Below are 17,247 nucleotides of genomic sequence, written 5' to 3' on the forward strand. Positions count from 1 at the left end.
GTTTGCATTAGTATCTTGCTATGAAATCATAAATCTGTAACAATAGAAACAGCAACACTCTTCCCCACATTTGACACATTTTCCTATTTAGCAGGTAAAAAGAAGATAGATATCGTGCTTTTACAGATACAGGAACAAAGTGAGCAGGGCTATGTTAATGTGAGAACTACTTATACTTCACTTAGGTTTCTGCTCAGGGGCATCTCTCCCAGGAAATGGCAGTGCGATAAAGATTTCCTGAAATCTATTAAAGGCAATCTTCATTATGGATCTAGAATTAAATAGAGAATGCATTTAATCACATGCCAATATTTGCTGGAAGCTGTACCTCAAACACTTCTGCACTTGGCTTGGAAGTCCCAGTTTTAGAACACCTTTCACTCATATACATGACAGACTTGCACTGAGTAATACAAGTCATATAGGGAATTACTGCATGACCTGCTACTGGACCATAGTATCATAGAACATGCTGAGTTGGAAGGGATCCATCAGAATCATCAAGTCCAACTCTGGGCTCTGCTCAGGACATTCCAGGAATCACACCCTGATATCTGGCCTGATAGCCAGATCCTTAGGGCACACACAAGACTTTGACTGAGGGTGTCAGAGTGTGTGAGCTTCGCAGAGGACGTTCGGCAGTCATACACAGGAGTTAACAGTCCCCACAGACTGCCCCACACTGGTGCTGATGGCTCTGAATCCATGATGGACCAAAGCCCATCACAGCCACTTCCTCTCAGAGCTCCTTTGCTGATGGCCCTGGCCCTGATGTTCCAGAATTTTCACAAGCCCTCTTTGAACTGCTCGAGTGTGCTTTAGGGAGATGTGCTTTACGTGCAAGGCCAGGATGCTGAAGACAAATGCAAGATGTGTTTAGCCATCTAAGTAAGTAGCCTACCAAACACTATTTCATCCTTGAGCAAGTAATCGATGTTTGCTTCTCATTCTTTAGTCAATTCTTTTAGTCCTTCCCAGCCTGTTTCATTCAGGCACACATCTGACTTGCTCTCAGTTGCAGAGGACTGCCCAGACCAACAAAAGTGAGGACAGCATCAACTGCCATCAAACACTCAGAAAAATGACTACTTTTATTTACTGGCAAACAGTTCATGCAAGACCACTAAATCTGACCATGTGTTAGGCAGTATGGGGCAATCTTGTCCATGGCAATTCTGGGGCCTTGGGACTGCAGATGCATGTATCATCCAAAAGGAATACCTAAACAAGTAAAAGGGAAAACCTTGTGTAATTACACTATTCTGAGATAATTAGATGCAAATAATGCATTATAAAAGCTGTGGACAAGACCCCCACTTCTCAGCAGCCCTTCAAGCAGTCTCTTTTTAGATATCATTGAGCAAACAGAAATAAAATCAAATCCTCCAGCGCCCACAGATGCAGTTGACATACACAATCAATAGGCAGTTACAAAGAGAGAAAAACTGCAGGAGTTTTCTTATTTGAGATAAGGAGCAGGGGGAGGAACTTTGCTTTGCACCCCCCCTACACTTTCAGCAGAGAAAATAAAATTGATTCATTGGTTACAGTGCAAGGAGATGAGCATCTCCAGCAGAAATTAAGGGCACAAAGAAGGTCACAATACATAAAATTTCAAGCAGCAGCAGACAGAGCTGGCTAAACTGACTGCCATTTTAACTGCAGTTGTTGATAAAATGGTCACATTAAGAGGCAGCTGAAGGATGGTCAAAAGGTTAAGCCAGACAGGCTGGTAGAGAAAACATAAAAAACGCCCTCTGCCACAAGAAACGTCTGCAAATGGGGCTTCTGCTGTTGCTGCTGTCCTCATGGGGAGGAGGGTGGGAAACTCAGGGCAAGTAGGGGTCCTGCTGATGTCTTGATCTCACGTAGGATTTGTCATCTGAAGCTAACAAAGGTTAGTAGTATTAAAAGTCAGGCCTGGTATTTCTATTATTTCTAAAGCATCTAATGATTTTCCCTGGAACGTTTTCTCTTCATCTCATTTTCCTTCATCCCCAGAGGATATACTATATGCCTTTATGTTGCAGCAAAATATTCTACAGCTGTAAGTAAAGAAAACCATCTGTTCTTTGAAAATAAAGTGTCTCAGCTAAGAATTTCTTGGGTTAGGGTTTTTTCTTTTCTTTTTTTTTTTTTTTTTTCAATTAATACAACCAATCTATCAGGTTACTTGCATGTCACACACAGCTGAAATATTAAGCATTTCGGCATAAGCTAGGAAAAAAGTTCAGTCAATCCAAAGATCACTGCTTTTCTCCCTTCTGATTTTTGATTTGCAAAAAGTGTTGAATATTTATGTTTATACTAGGAATAAAAATGTACTACTTCCCAATGTGAGCCTCCTTTCCAAATCTTATTTTTAGGAATGAGTTGCTCAATGTGCTTCTTCCTCTAAAAGCAAGAACCATTTCCTTGCTAATTACTGTAAATTACAAGTGCAAGGGGCAGCATTCCCTTGTTTTCTGAGAAAAAAAAACATGTGGGCTGAATGCTGCAAACTGGAAAACGTACTGTTCGATTTCCCCAGCAGAAACACACTCTAACTGCTCTGTACATGGGAGTTTGACAGCTTGAACTGTGAGTGAACCAAACCTGATGCTTCAGACCACTGAAAAGTCAAAAGAGCAGCAGGAAAATTCAGCTTGCTGCCAAGGGGGAAACTCTGGAAAGCTCTGACCTTCTATTTAACAAATGTAATGTGGCATAGGAGTATGAGGGGGAAAAGTCTATGCCATAACTGACTATTTTTGCACACCAGAAATTTTTCTCCCAGGGATAACCAGGTGGTGTGATGGGTCAGGCATTTCCCCATGCCTTGCCTGCGGATTCAGGCCCAAGAGGTTTCTTGTAGGGTCACCAGTCTGCACGGCTCCAAAACTGCCTCAGGGGAAAAAGCCATCAGAGACACCAAAGTGTCCCTCTACTAAGCAGGCAAGTAGAGGGACACTCCTCTTTTCACTCCAAGAGAGCTGATATCCTTGAAACTCTGCTCTGTCCCTCTGATGGTGCATTCCTCCAAAACAAAAAGTGCCCATAGTTGCAGATGGCCATTGTAATCTCCCTGAATTGCATAAATAAAATAGATGGATGCAAGCAGACTAATGATCTACTCTAGGATGGTTGGTTATGATGCATTGGAAAGAACAGCTGGCTGTCAGCAACATATTTATCAGGAATTTAAAAGACAACAACAGCCACATAATCCAGAGGATTTAATGACAGAGTGGAATGAATGCTGAATAAACGCTCCTTTTGATAAACTCACAAACATTTGGGCGATGTAACAGTGATTTATATTCTTCTGGGAGAAATAAACAAATTAAGGATTTCATGGCCTTGTGGAAACCAGATTTTGTATATGTGAATTTCTGTGTACTTTCAGATTAACTTATCTCTCTTGGTATTAGTGGAAAACAAACCATGGTATTTTCAACTCATTAGAAACTCCAATCCTTTTCTATTCAGCTTCCTTGTTATTATGTCCTCCCTAAATCAAGTAAGGAAGGTTAGTTGCACACTCAAAATGTATTGTGGAACAGAATTTTGTACCTGGTCTACAGTGAAACCAGGAAAACCATGCTAAAATTTTACCTTTATGAATGTCAAAAATGTTTTAGCAAAAGTTCAGTTCTTACGGTGTCAAAATGTTTCTTTATATCATGGTAGAATCACTGGAATTCATGAGGCAGAGTATGACAGTTGCATTTAAAAATTACTAATCATTCAAACTAATACAAATAGGCAGCACTATTGGTGGATAAAATAAAACTATTAGAAAAATGTTTCAAGCAGGATGATGAAGCCTTTCCTGGATGCAGCAGCACCGCACAGAGCACTGCTTGTTCTCAAATCATTAAACCCAAGCATGGATAAGTTACTTCCTCCATGTGCACCCTCCAGGAAAGCAAACCATGGAGTCTGAGACTGGAGAGAAGCCTTTTGGTAAGGCAGAATTTAGGGAGAGAATGATGAATTGTCACCGAATTTTAGCCATCAGGTATGGCATATCAGAGGGTTCTAAAACAAAAGCAAGAGAACTCCTTCCTGTCCTACCCTGTGGGTGCTGTCAGGATTTGAAGCACATCCCATATGGACCCCCTCACTAGATCAAACTCCCAGGAGAATTTCTTCTTCTGGATTTGTGACTTTCTCTGGGGCATGGCACTGCCCAGATGGGTCTCAGCAGCCTAATATGGGTCAGAAAGTCTGAGATACAACATAACCTTACAAATCAGACACTGCCAACATCAGACAACACGTAGTGGTTCCTGCTATTTACTCACAAAATCTTTTTCTTACTTCTTAACATAAGATAGTGTTGCTGTCTTTTCCTGAAGTCCTTACTGAAATGCAACTCCCTTCCTCTTGCCTCATCAGCAGAGCTTTAAAACTTCAGCTGTAAACATGCATAGTTTTCACAGTGCTGAAATAGTTATTCTGTACCCTAACTGCTACCTGCATTGTTATTAATCTGCAATTCATGAGCTTTCAGAGCTCTCTGGTTGCCATCCTGAGCCAAGACAGTCACAGACATACTTAACCCCAAGCAGACTGCAAGCCCCACACAAATCATTGGACTAAGACTTCTGCAGCCCTCAGTGCCTGAAATTTAATGCTGAATGCAGTATCAAAACTCTTCCCCTGCTCACAATATTCAGCTATATGGAAAGGACATTCTGTTAGCACTGGCAAAAAGTTCATGAACTCAGCAGGGGAACAGTGTTTCAAGTTCACCAAGATGCCTATTTCTCTTTCTATTGACTGCTGAAAGAACCAATAGTCCATATTTCCTGCCACATGCTCTACTCCTCCAGACAACTCACAGCCTCTTCCTGTTCCCATACATGGACCCACTATTGCTTACTAGTTGATACATCAGCACTTGAAGCAAAGATAAGGAGATCATTATAATAGATTCTGTAAGCAAAAATAAAAAGGAAAACAACCACTTACTCCCATCTGAGCACGAGGAGAAAAGGCAAATAATGCATCCAGGTACAAGGGCGATAAGTCTTGAGTTATGGAGAATGACATGGAAAGAAAAAAATCCTTCTAGATTTTCATTACCAAACTCATTTGAGATAAACTGTAGGAACGATAATTTCTTGGAGGGGAAACGAACTTTGTACAGTTAAGTCTTTGCTGTCAAGAGCAAAAGATAAGAATGACCTTTGCTTTTAATGTATTTGTCTTTCCATATCCATTATAGACAGCGAACCCAGTCTATTAGCAGCATTGGTCTAACACTAAAAGTCAATTTGATTTAACCATACTTGCTGGCACTGCAAACTGCCTGACTATCACTCAATTAGAAAAGAGACATTAACTCAGGTGTTGCTTAGGATCTAACTGCTCTTTCACCTTTGTAATGTACCTGAGATTCCGCTTTAATTCAGTGTTCTGTAATCAGCTGGCTCTAAATCAATCCAGTGCTGTCAAAAGCATATGGGAGCAAATGAAAAGGCAGAATTTAAAATACAAATAACCATTGAAGCTATATTTTAAGTGCTGGCGCTGTATCATTATGGCAAAGTTGATATCATTTACAGCAACATTAAAGCAAGTGTTATTAAGAGAAAATGAAGCATTTGTCAATGAGTGTTTTTAGTGTCATTAGAGGTCTTAGAATTAACACACTTGCAATATTTTGACTAAAACAAGCTCATTCAAAGGCTCTTTCTAGCACATTAGCATCTTGTTAGAATTTGAGGATGTTTCAGAGCTTCCTTCCTTGACTAGTAAAGGAAGAAATCAAATTACAGACAGCATGTTACAAAACTGTGGAAGTGTACTAGTTGCTGTTGCATGTACTCAAAATACAAAGATCAGCCCTTTTTGCTGGGAAATATAAAATTTTATTTCTAGGGTCCCAAAAGGAAATATGAACCAAGTTCTGATATCTCCAGTCATTACTGAGGATTTTTTTATGATATTAATTACCCATTATCTTTTATAGGGCCATTTCTTCAGTGAGAATGCACCCATTGAGATTAGAGGTCTGCCTCCAGCATAATAAAGTTAAAACAAGCTGTGAATATCACAGATGGGCATACATTTATTGTGAGAGAATTTTTCGAATATTCAATTTCATGAGAAAACTTCTGAAAACCAGTCTCAGTTCGTTGCAGAGTCCTTATAAATATATTGCTCTGTCTCATCTCCAAACAACTATAGTATCTTGTCTACATTGATATCTTAGTACAGAACACACATGGAAAACCCCACATACTGCACACTGTGCCAAGAAGGCTAGATTCCCTGCTGCAGGAACAGACATCTGGATTTTACTCCCAAATACTGGTGTCTCAACACCTTTCCTGGACCAGCCCAAATCCTTGATTTTCTCACGCTCTTTAACACAATGTTTCTTTACAGAAAGGATTTTGCCTCAAAAAAGGATGGCATTTTTGCAGTGCACTGCAGAGACATTCTCACCACAGGTTTAAAAGCAGGTTTAAAAGTTAATGTCTAGGTTTGGCTGCTCATCTTCTGGTGTTTCTAATATAGGCCCATGTTACACCCAGACTACCCTTTTACCAAACCTTAGAAATGGAAGTGTGGTATGAGGGAAAGGGTCATGAGCCCAAGAGAGGTTTAGGGCACAGCTGTGGGCAGCCTACCTGGTGTTAACCCCTAACCTCAACATGCATTTATTAAGTTAAAAATAACTATGAAATAAATAAAATTGTGCAGAAATGCATGTTGGGCAGCTCTACCTTCCTGAGTGTCATCCCCTTCAGCTGAAGAAGGTCTGGTTCTGTGGCTTATTGCTCAATTATGAAGTTAATCAAAGAACTAATTGAGCTTGGTCTGCTTGGTCTTCTGAGCCTTTTCTTACAGATTAGCTTTTATTAGAGCTAACAGAGGACAGGAGGAAGGCTGTAAAGGGCAAGGAGATGATAAGCCTAATATGTGAGAGGAATGATAGTTGTATGTCATATTTGTGTAGGTAAAATTGGATTCTGGGAAGGAATAAAACAGATCCATGTACCTTTTAAAGACCTATAACCTGCATGGCATTTGAAACCTTTCTTGCTGTTTTTTGCCATCTCAAGTGTTCATTTCTTTAACTGTGCTTTACTGGCCTGTTCGCAGCAAACCAGTGCCTCATGGGAGTGAGAGGTTGTACCCACCTGTCACTGTGACAAGTAAAGACTACACCTCTTTTCTTAGAACAAAGTGATCTCAAGGAGAAAACTTATGTATCAATGTGATATTAAAGATTTGCACCTACAATAGCAATTACAGGAAGAAAAAACTAAGACAGAAGGGGCCCAGAAGTAATATAGACCATAGAGAAGAAGGATGATTTCTTAAAGATATCATTCAAAGTGAATTCGCCTTGTTGGATGTGGGCTTCAAAATGAAGGCACATGATTAAGTTATGTGAAAAAAGAGCAATGAGTTACAGTTCCTGACATTTTTGTGCTATTTTTCTCTAACACTAATATGGAGAAAAATATTGTTCTACACTTCAGAGCAATCAGAATACTTTATCTTTTAAAACTGTTTTGGAGAGCGCACATTCTGCAAATGTCTTAGGTCATACTGGATAATGACAAGCAAGTGAAACAGAATTTCATGCTTTCTAAAATGTAAATATAAGGAGGCGTTCTTTTCTCTTTTTAGTGATTATCCTATGCTACAATTACCTTCCTTTTGGCTGTCTAAATAATATACTCTTGATGAAAGGAAAGTGCTTATGGGAACTTCTATCACATGGTTACAAAGGAAAAAAAATCTTATTTAATGCACAACAGCCAGAATTCAATGGGAAATAATTGAAATTGAAGATGCTCCCTTGCTGTGGGATTTTTTGTTCATCTTTGGTCTGGTATGAGACAAGAGCTAGTGACTGGGAAATGCCCAGCTAGTGCAAAGCTCAGAGTCAGTTGTTTGGGTAGACACATTCACCTTCAAAGGCTGATGCAATATAAGCCATTTTGGTGGTCCTGATTTTCTCCTTCCAGGAGAGAAGAGTATGATCTTTCACAGCAGGCAACCTGGGGAAACCCTGACAGAAGTTTAGGGGGCAGTGTTTGCCGGCTCTGTGCAAAAGGATGCCTTGGTGATACAAAGCCTCTGGAGTTTGGACCCAATCACATGTCCTGCACAGTATGAAAGTAGGCAGACCTCAACCTGTATGATTCTCTTAAAAGTTAAAATCTCTGCATCTACAAAACAGTGATTCTCAGATACTAATGTCATGAACAGAAATATAGAGCAGAAGGGACAGCCTTTTATTCTTTAATTAACTCATACAGATCTTCAGCCATATCATACATCAAGCCTGGCCATAAAAATGGCAATTTGATAGTGTGTATAAAAAGAATAAAATGATTCACAGAGATTGAAGATCCATTTACAGCAAATGTATATGCCTGTCTGAGTACAACGGATTCCAAACAGATACATTACTGTGACCCATAAAACTACTTTAGTAACTTATTTACTGTAACTTTGGGTGACATTGTCACAGATTAATAGTTTTGTAAAAGGTTTAGGTGCCTAAGGTCATCATATTCCTCTTGAAGAGGGTTTTTCTTGGTCAGATGTGTAATACTGGTAGGTAGTGAATGCCCATTGTAATTCCTTGATGTCCATTATTATGTCTGCATATTGTTAGGATGTGAAATAAGTGGGTGAACACCAGAATAGTTTGGGAAATTTAGGACAAACCTAATTTGAATATTTTGCCCCTAAAGTTTTTAACCAAAAAGCTTGAGAGACAAGATTAAATGCAACATAAATGTGACCAGTTAAAAAAAAAAAAAAAAAGAAAAGAAAAAGATGAAGTTTAAAATGCAGATGGGAATAAGAATTTAAATGCTGTAATCTCTGAAGAGAACCAGCAATCAAAGTCTAATATCCTCATATTGTGCCAGATAATGAAATATTAAGCTGGAGATAATAAGATTTCTTTCCACTGGATAGTCTTCAGCATAGTTAAACCTATGAATGAACAGCTGAAGTGTTTTATATAAGCAAAAGGTTATATGTCAAGGATTCTGAGGACTGAAAAGAAAAAAATCCCAGCCCATTTACTACAAACTCACATCACTCATTCTCTTTTGAAACTGTGACACAATTAAATGCATTTCAAGAAAGAACACTTCACTGGTGTGCACTGATGGAGATGGGGAATGCAGTGGACACTTTTTATCCAATTTCCATAAGGAAACAAAGGCTATGTAATCGTGGCCTTTGTGTGTGCACATCTACACATCCATCTTCCTCAGTAAATGCGAATATTTCCATCAAGTTTGACAAAAAGGCATAGATCTTAAAGACAGAATTCCTTAAAACATTCACTAAACTGGGAAAGCTAATAGAGAGATAAAATAGCAGCCTCCAAGTGAAGGAACAGATGTGGCTGAGTCACCTCCATCAGCCTCTGACAAGCCACCACTGGCACAAAAAGCTAGAGAAAACCAAACTAAATCCATCCCACCACCTGTGGAGTTGCCAGCTCTTTAATGTGCCAGTGAGGTGCAAGAATTCTGGCAAGGTAATTCCTGCCCTGACAGCCTGTGGCACTCGATTTCTGTAGTCATTCACTACAAAAAGAGAGAGGTTTTATATTTAGAACTACAAGGAGGGGGTGAGTCCACTATGGAGTAGTAAGAATAAAAATGAGCTTTACACTGCAAAGGGCAGTTCAAAAAAGAAATATTTCTCCTAGGGTCTTACAGAACCCTGTGAGACAAGCACAATTCAGTGAAACAAATTTCCCTGCCTCCTTAAACTTGGTGTGTAAATCTAAGAGAATCATCTTAGTAAGACCTTTAAAATCGAAACAGGAGTTACATACACAGCTCTTGTGGATCAATTCAAATGCCTATGGAGTGAGTTTCTGAGCTGACAGGAAGAGGCCCTTGCAGAAGAACATAGATGAGGACATAGGCAGAGGACCTCAGTTCCTCTGGGACTTCCTTCCACCTTCCCGCACTGTAGACACTTGTATCCAACAGGCCACCAGTGGCCCATTGCATGAAACAGCTATCACTGCTACATTTTCTTCCAATGTCTTCAATGTCTTTTTTCCCTGATCCTGCTTTGTGACAGATATTTGCTCGTTTTTACAGAACTGGTATGGATGTTTTGCCAATTTTTAATGCCTTTCAAATGCCTTTGAAACCATAAACCATCAATGTTATAATACTCTGCTCAGCAACCTGTTGTATAAAGAACGGAAAAAAGAAAAATATTTCATAAAATTTTTCAAAATGTGTTAAATTGTTAACACAATGAGGTAAAGAGTGTTTATTCATGTAATAGTTTTTGAATGCATGTTATCTTTTACCTGGTTATGGATGCCTATGTTCCCTCTAACAAATAGAAATATTCATAGCACATCTCTGCCTCATCACAAACTACAACTGCCCATCAATTAATCTCTTTTCTTCATCAGCATTTTTGCATGATCCCTTTAGGAGACAAATTGTGGAGAGGCAGAAGTATGATTCCTTAAAATATTAGCAAAAATGCTATAGAAAATGTACATAGAGAATGTATATTTACACTTGTAACTGAAGTACATTTCCAGCAAAGGCAAAGCCAGCTTCTCTTGGGAACATACACGGTCTTTGCAAAACAGTGAATATGTTGGGATTTTTCTTCTCTTTCTGAAACAAACCACAGCACTGCATAAAGAATGTGGCAGATGGTTACTTCCTAATCTGCACATGAAATATCTTGCAGTTACAGAATTTGTTGCTTAATGTCTCAAAGTCCATATTAATTATACACACTAACAGAGAGGCAGTACTGAAAATGACTGGATCTGGTTGTGAGCCTGCACAGTCTTCATTGTGGAGTTAAATTGTTGTTCCTCATAAAGCAGCTGAAAAGCTTAGACAATGAAATTTTGCCAGATGGTTGTTGATAACAAAAGATGCTGGGCTGCTTTTTCTGCTGCAAATGACCAGGGGAAAAGCAGGTCATAAAATCTCCTGTGGCTTTGAGGATTCAAGATTTTTTTTAAGCATGGAAGAGAATTAGTGCTTGTTTTTGAGGTGTCAACAATGTCTACTAAGTACCTTAGGAGACTTTGTAATAAGCTATAGATGGCATTTGATTGTCATACAATCTGTGTCCTGATTTTCTGCCAGGGCTAATACTCAATAGCTTACTATCAGTCACTGAACTGCAAGAAAATATGTTTTCAATACACTCATTAAGAAATCAGGTTAATTACACACCCACACTCTTGTGAAGCCTTAAACCTGCCATAGAGAAACCAGCGATTTTATGATGCTGAAAGGAAGAAAAATACCATGGCAACTTTCCTGTACTATTTAATCACATTTACTGAAATTTTATCAGGTGCTTTTGAAGTAAAATGACAGGAAATGATCTATAAAAAATAATGTGCTTTTAAATACAGAGACCTTGAATTTGAGTGTAAAAAGAAACCAAATCTCTAATTTAGTGGAACCAGTATGATTAAAAATAATTACATTTGTAAAGCGAACATTTGGAGAAAAAATGATTAATGTACTCAATAATAACATCCATCTAATTTGTATAATGAGCATTTTCATCTAAAGCCATGTTTCCATTCAGGATATGAAGAGATTTAAAAGGAAATAACTTAGTTAGCATCAACTACCCATATTTATATCAGCATCCTGATTCTGAGTATGTCACGGCCTTGCAGCTCTGTTTGCCATTCAGCCTTTACAAAAAAACTCCAAGAAGAACAACTTGTAATTAAATGTTGTAATTTATAGACTCACATACACTCCATGAAACATTAATTGTGGCAAATCAAAAGAAATACCAGACATTTAAATACTGATTGCTCGCCATGTCAGCAGAAACACAGAAGTTAGCAATCTATATGGATATAAATTAATATTCATTAGAGCTTTATTAACTTTCCCTGATAACAACCTCAGAAAATATTATTTTGTCTTTCTCTTTGTGGTTATAACTTTAGATTGTCAGCCCATTTTCACCATCCCAGACTACCCCCTCTCTTTTTCTATGAAGGGGTCCTTCATAGTTTTCATTGTAGTGGATGAGTGAGGATGATGAGCTGGTAACAGCTCTTTGAGTTAGCTTCCTAACAGGATGCAAAGTGAAGAGTCATTTAATTTAAAGAAAAAGCAGTGTTGTTGCTTAGAACGTGCCTAAAAAACCTGCAGCATAAGACCTTCACAGTGCCTTAGCAAGCCCTAAGGGCTCTGTGGGCAGTTAGGGTTGACACCATCCAGCAGAGACCCTACAGAGGGTCAGAGCCTCCCTGCTTTCCTGCCAGACCCCAAGAAGTGCTGCATGTGGCACACTAGTCTCAGAAACAGAGCACCACGCTTCACCTGAGAGTTTATTCCTGCTTTCTAACACCCTGCATCGACACCTCATCCCTTTTCCTGCGGGAAATAAAAAAGAAGTGTCTGAAGGAGTTTTCCAGGAAAGCAGCCACCTAACTCACTAAAGTCCTCATGAAGTCTTAGTTATTAGTTCCCATGAGCTGCTTAAGAGAGTAGCTAAGAACATGCACTAAACCCTCTGAATGTGTTCAAGTATGGTGGGCAGGGAGGAAGGGTGATCCAAAGAAGAGATACAGGTCAGCTCTAGCTCTAACTTTAATATTCTTTTCTACTCTCTGTAATTTAACTGTTCCTTATAGGGTGTGTCTCTGATCTAGTTCATTGCACTTCAAAACAAAGAGAAGTTTCACAGCAAAATAGAACCTCAGTTATATTACTTTTATAATGCTGTGGTTGTTTAGAATATCTTCTTTTCTATTCACACCCTAAAGGTTTTTCAAACAAAATATGTTTTCCATTTGCTTGCTAACTGAATGGAGAGGAAAAGAAAACAGTTCAAATTCAATCCAAATTACTGTAAGGTACCAAAAATGAGAAAATGAGAACTCTGTTCTCAGTTCTTGTTTTTCAAGGAGACTTCAACAGGAATTAAAAAAAAAAAAAAAAAAAAAAAAAAAAAAAAAAAAAAAAGGTAATTTCCACAAACTTTCTTTAAGTGTGTCACGTTCTGTTTTCTGAATGCTTAATAAGACTTTCAAGCTTGCAGACTTATTAAACAAGACAAGGACATTGAATTTCTCTTGTGTCTCTAGCCTTGTCTCTGCCAGAAAAGTTTAAATTTTTATGCTGTCTGACTAAGCTGGTTATACCTGTCTGTGCTTCCAGCACTGAAAGACTGAGAGCGTACAAAAGAGTTGCAAAAACATAATCTAATATTTTATGTGTTAGATGCCCAAGGTCAAGGGTGCAAATCCCATAGTCTGTGTGGTGCATCAATGGAAAATTAATGGGGCTGTTAAATGTTAAGAGGTGTTTTAGTCACATTATTATGCTTGCTAGCAGGGCACAGGGCTGAGATGCTATTGAGGGCAAAGCAGATGATCTAATAAAATAACCTTGCAAGGAGCTCTCCCTCCTCATCTGAGGGGCAACAATCTGCCACAGCTGAGGTGGAGGAATTTCTTCCACAGAGATCATATCCTTCAGGCGTACTGCAAGATGAACACAAGTGTTTGCTGCTACTAAAGTTTCTTTCCCTTTTCCTCACACTACCCTTGCACAAGGAGAGAGGAGAAAACCCAGCCCCCACAGCTCTCAGCTTTTGCGGCTGCTTTGCAAGTACAGCTCCCTTTAAGAGAAAAGGTCAGCCAGGATAGGAAAGCAGACTGTCATTTCTAAGGTAAGACAACTAAGAAACTGTCATGACCATTATTCAACTAATCAGAGATAACATCAGCGACCTCATTCTGTCAAAAAATATGTACAACAATGACCTCTTCCTTTATCAGGAGCAATGGGATACGACACACAGCCATTATTACTGTGTAGATAAGAAAGGCCCCCCCCACGAACAGTAATATGTGCCCATTTTTCTAATGTCTCCCATTTCTCATGTCTGGCACATTTTGATTCTGATGACAATAATATATTTAAATGACCTTGTAAAAATTTGCAGATATACCTCACTGATGAGAATAATTGTTGATGGTGGGGTATGGTGTGAATTTGGGGAGGGCTGGAAACCCCATTTACTTAGGAAAAAACAGATGGCAAATGTGGTCTGGCTGCAGTTTAGCTAGGAAACCTGCACACAGGGTAATTGGACCATCATGTTGTACAAACTTCTCTTATAATTGGTAGTGGCTTAAAGCTTTATTATTCTAGTTCAGAGTCCATGACCTGTATTTCCAAAGTGATTAATAAATTTAAAGCCATTTTAATAAATTTGCAAGGACCACTGTAATTTTACAGGCTTATACTCTGCATAAAGCCAGGCCAAAGATCAATACCAAATAATCTCTGCATCGACCCTGTAATTCCTGACTGAGCACTAGGAATTGCTTTAGAGAGATGTCACAGAAAGATCATTCACCTCAGCCTGAGGTTAGCTGTTCCTTCCCTGTTAAACATTTCCACTTTATTTATATACTCGTTTTGGCCAGCTTCATTTTCCAGCCAATTATTTTCATGATGCTAGTTTTTATCCCTAGAGATTTCTGGTATCAAAAATCCCTGCTGCACTTCCCCCTGAGTCTAAAGTCTTTTTGCAGCTCTTGCTTGTGAGGAGCTAACTGGCAAAGATTTTATGTGAAATCAATGAACCCCAAATTGCCTTTTTTTTTTTATTTTTAACCCTTTAGTGGACAGAAAAATAGCTGGAAGGTTGAGAAGCAAGAGGAATGTGCAAAGAAGAATCCCTTCACATGTTTTAAATTAGATTCTTTAATGCCATTCTTACTAAAAAGTTTCTCCTACCAATGCTGTTTGATTAGGACTTCAAACTGCCTGCACTAATGATGAATAACTCTTCTGCAAGGTATTTACATGTTGCCTTGTCACTGTCACAGACAGCAGTTTCATCAAGTGTGAGAGAAAAAAAGAGGGAAAACTTGGGGAGTGAATTCACAAACTGGGACTCTGCACTCGCCACAAAGGATTTTGATGACATGCGTGACATTTGATGAAATGCGTGACATTGCAGGACAAATGCTTTCAACACATGGCTCAGGAAAGCATCCCTGTGCCCTATTATAAAGGTTTGCCACAGGCAGACGTTTGCAGAAGTCGTAGCCTCACATTCTCTTGGCTGCAACTCGTGCAATGCTCAGCTCCTTTCCTGAGACATCATTTTATGAGACACTCCACACCATCTACCCAGTAGGAACCACGGTGTGCATTCCTGGATGTGGAACCTTGTGCTGATGGTGCTTTAGGGACGCTTCAAGCTATGGTACCACAGAGCCTCACAGCACCCATATAATTAATATTTTTCATTCCACTAATTCTAAAATTTTAAATTTAATTTTGGGGGATTTCTGGTCAGAGGCTGAACAATTTCTTCCAGACTACAGAAACAGATGTTGTAGGCTAATCACTCCAATCAGGTTCCTGGGGGACCTGTCAGATATGTTACCATTTTGTTGCTGACTCCCTGTTTACAAATGCCTTTGGGTATCAGTAAACACACTTGTAATTGGTTCAATAACAGAGATGTGAGAGGAATGAGATGAATGCAGACATTTTGCAGCAATCTACAGACATGCTGACATCAGGTATAACCATGTTCAAGCTCACTCTCAAAGACAGACTCACGCTTCTTCCCAATGCTAGCAGTTAATTTCATCCCAAAATCCAAAATTCTCCAAATTGGGAGAGCCAAGGTCACACTGAGCAAGGTGTGGCCAAATAAGGAATAGCTCAGCTTACTCTAAGTTGAACTACAACCTTATTCAAGCCGAGAGTGTGGACAGGGGTATAAATCTTGGGACTTCATGTGCTCTTGCCCACTTCCACACCTGCAGCCAGGCACCCAGAGATGCATCTTCCTGACGTGCTCCTGCCTTTCCCTCACCTTTCTTGGCCCTCAAGCACCTGCTATGCTAAATCCTAACATCCCAACAAGAGCAGAATGCAGGCATTTCCTTTTGTTTCTACCCCTAGGAGGCCTTGCAAGACCACAAATGCTTACAAAGCACATCTACTGATGAGTTCAGGCCTTGACTGTCCCCCAAAAACCTTCTCGGAGGAAAAACTGTCAGTCACTTGGGAATTCAAAGATGCAGGTCCACTCTGTGCTTTATACTAAAATTTTCCTGTTTAAGCTGCCCAAAATTAAGCACTGCTTGGAAGACTAGATAGGAACTGAGATAAAGCCATTACAGATGCCCTAATAATTTTCTTTCACACCAATTATAAAGCTCTGTGCCAATACGCAGTAACAACAGGTTGCCAATTAGGCACATTTAAACGCTGAACAGAACTGAGGATATGTACTCTACAAGGCTGGAGATAGAAAGGAACGGTGAATACACAGGCTGTGTGTGCTGCTGGTACAATTTGTTTCAAGTACCTTGGATAGAAACAATGCGTATTTACAGAAGTCACAGGGGTCCCTGCTGCCCTGAGAATCTGTGAATCAAATACCTGGACAGTGTTCTCTTGGTTGTTACACTGTGGGTGCAACTTCAGGGCAGTTTCCATAAATTTGGCTTGGCTAAGCAGAGGCAGGCCTTCCCTCTCTGTGGAAAATCAAGGAGAGATGGAGAGCTGCATGGGCAGAAAGAATCCTGGCTGCAGAGTGGGAGTGCATTGGTATAATGTACACTTGTACATATGTTATTAATTTTACTGCTACCCTTTAAGCTGAGTACATTTGGAACACCAGCTATGTACCACCACAAGCCATGTGGAATAAATTCTAAAGAAGAGAATTAAAAATTAATTTTTAAATTAAGTTAATTTTTCCATGGGTTAGAGCTAGATTTTACTTGCTACGTAGATTCCCAAGGAGACTCATTTGAGAGAACTAATGAAACATTAATGCCTGCAAAAGATTTTTAAGAGTGGTACTTTAGGAACTATTTGGCTTTGATGAAAGGTTTGACTGCCTGATAACCCTAGAGCCTGCAGTTATAGTACAATATTTATAAATGGAAGAGACATTTACAACCTCATAAAAGCTTCTGTTTATTGTTATCAAATTGCAGTGTTGCACTGAAACATTAATATGTAGCTTAACCTGTTTCTTGTAGCTTTGTTATGAGAACAGATGAAGTAGCTGAGCAAGCATAATGGATAGAAAACTAGCAAATGCCAAGTGACAGGGACAATGCATGACAATGAGAGGAGACAATGCAAACACTACTACTAAGTCTGTAGCCTGCCTTTGGTTCTTGAGATATCCAGCGCAAAACCAAAGACAGTGCCATGTTTCCTATGAATAAGAATTGCTTTACACTGACTGAATCCT

This window comes from Zosterops lateralis (genome assembly GCF_965231275.1).
Source record: "Zosterops lateralis genome assembly, chromosome: 5".
Taxonomy (NCBI): Eukaryota; Metazoa; Chordata; class Aves; order Passeriformes; family Zosteropidae; genus Zosterops; species Zosterops lateralis.